The sequence below is a fragment of the Tupaia chinensis genome, unplaced genomic scaffold (genome assembly GCF_000334495.1).
Source record: "Tupaia chinensis unplaced genomic scaffold, TupChi_1.0 Scaffold000286_1, whole genome shotgun sequence".
NCBI classification, from domain to species: domain Eukaryota; kingdom Metazoa; phylum Chordata; class Mammalia; order Scandentia; family Tupaiidae; genus Tupaia; species Tupaia belangeri.
The window spans coordinates 677,625-680,078 of NW_006159770.1; positions in this window are offsets into that span (position 1 = coordinate 677,625).

Below are 2,454 nucleotides of genomic sequence, written 5' to 3' on the forward strand. Positions count from 1 at the left end.
TGCCTGCGGCCCCCCCCCCGCACCCCCCCCCCCGCCCCCCCCCCGCCACACCCATACCGGGCTCAGCAGCAGCTCTTCCACCTGGGGCCCCCCACACCTCGGCGATGCTGGTGCCGGGCTGGTGGCACCCCCCTGCCCCTGTGTGCTCTGCCTGTGCCACCTCCAGCTTCTTCACTGTGGCTCCAGCTTCCCCCCGGGGTAGGCCTGTCCCGAGGCACGGAGCTGCGGATGCACGCGCAGTGAGGCCCCAGGGCTGGGTTCATGCCTCTCCCACCATGGGCTGAACTGCACCCCAAACTCACAGGTGGAGCCCTAAGCCCAGGGCACAGAGCACGGCCATGTTGAAAGGTGGGGTCCTTAAAAGACAAAACGGGGCCATCGGGGGTCCCTAACCCATACACCTGGTGTCCTGCTGGGAGAGGAGGTGAGGCCAGATGGCAGCTCTGTGGCAGTGTGACAGGGCTGCCCCATGCGGGAAGGTGTCCGGCTTGCTTCCTGAGGCCTCCCCACGTATGTCAGATCCACGTATGCCCACAGTCCCGGGCCTGCCGAGGCACCCAAACCCTGGGGGTGCCCCTCTCTCTCACTCAAGGAAGAAATAAACTTAAAAGAAAAATAATAATAGGGTCGGTCCCATGGCCTACTGGTTAAGGGCGCCAGATCCCATATGGCTGTGTAGTTCGAATCCTGGCCCAGATGGGGGCCGCAACATGACCACGGCCCCACGGGGTGCCCTCCTCCTCCTGTCTCCATCTCTGGTCAGGGCACACACCTTCTCGCTTATAAACCAAAACATATTTGATTTTTTAAAAAAGGAAAGAACTAGCAGGTGGCATGGTGGCTGAGGCACCAGGCCCCCACAAGGCTGACCTTGGTTCAAGTCCCGGGCCTGGCGTCTTGCTTTCTCACTTTCTCTCTCTCCCCATCATGTCTCTTTGTGGTCAGATTAAAAAATGATAATAAAGAAAATATGAAAAAAGGGAGAGATAAAGTAATCAGTAGCAGGACGCGAGGACCCCCCAGCGGGAAGGCTGTGAAGGAGCAGTGGCCGCTGCCTGGGGGAAGCCACCCCCTGGCACTTGCACCTGGGCTCCTGCTCTCTGGAGCCAGGGGACGGTGTCACTGAAGCCACCGTGCCTGTGGGACCTCGGCGGCCTGGGTGCCGTGGAGAACGGCGTGTCCCCCAATGTCTCGAGTTCAGAACTGGCGTGGGGGTGGTGGAGTCTCATGGAGGTGGACTTGCCCTGTGCACAGTGTTGCATCTCGGGGTGACGTCCTGAGCCCCAGGACGTGCCCGCTGTCAGGACAGGGCTGCCCATACGGGAGCCTGCTGCTGTCACGGGGCTGCATGGCCGGCCCTTCCTGCGCTGCCCACCACTCCCTGTGCGGCCCCCTGCGGCTGGCCCCCTGCCAGGTGGCCACGGGAGCCAGGGTCAGTAACTCTCCTTCCCTGCGAATCCCCAGGCTCGGGCACTTCTGCTAGTGATGCAGGACAGGTGTGCACTCGGCCCCCCACCACAGGCGCTGTCCCCACTCGTGCTGCAGCTCCTTGAGGCCGGGAGCAGTTCGGATTCACCCCAGGGTCCCTGGCCCTCCTGGGACAGAGCTGAGCCACCCCTGGCCCTAGGGCGTGCCCCGAAGCAGATGCACCCTGAGTTTCCTGTGTCCCTGCTTCACGGAGGACAAGCACTGTGCGCATGCGCGGCCCAGGAGCCATGGGGGGCCACCCCGCACCTCCTGCGTGCTGGTCACACTCAGCATCGGCTGCACGGCACTGTCCGAATTGGCCCCAGTGACACCAAACCGGCCACAAAGCCCCGCAAGGGGGACTGTCTTTCTCACCCTTGTCCCCAGCAATGAGAACAGTGGACGCTCGCCGAGAAGCCGTTCTCCCTGTGGGAGTCGGTACCCACCTGTCCAAAGACAGGGCGTGGGAAGCGCCCGCGCAGCTGGGAAGGCGGGCAGGCAGCCTGGATTGGGAGCCCCCAGATGGCCCGCCACCCCGTCCCCAGGCTCGGTACCTTTCTGGCGGTGGGTGACCAGCAGGACGCGGCCGAAGCGGCCCTGGCCCAGGGGACGCACTTCCTGGTAGAGCTCTTCCACCTCGGCGCGGACCAGCGTCTGGGCACTGAGCGCCATCATGTCCTCCAGCGCCAGGGCAGCCTCCTGGCCCTGCCGCAGCTCCTCACAGGTCAGGCCCCCCAGGCCCTCCTCGGCCTCGCCCTCTGAGGCCTCGGCCCTGGCCTCCACAGGCTGCACCTCTGACTGCCTGCCCGGCATCTCTGCAGAGACAGAGGGGACCCGGGCTCAGGCCTGACAAAGCCTGGGCCCAATGGGGAACAGGTGGGGGCCTGGACCCTGGTCCCCAGGAGCAGGGGCTGGGCCCTGACCCTGGGGTCCTAGGGAGGAAGGGCTGGGGCTGGGCTTCTGGGTCTGGGGGAGGAAGACTTGGGG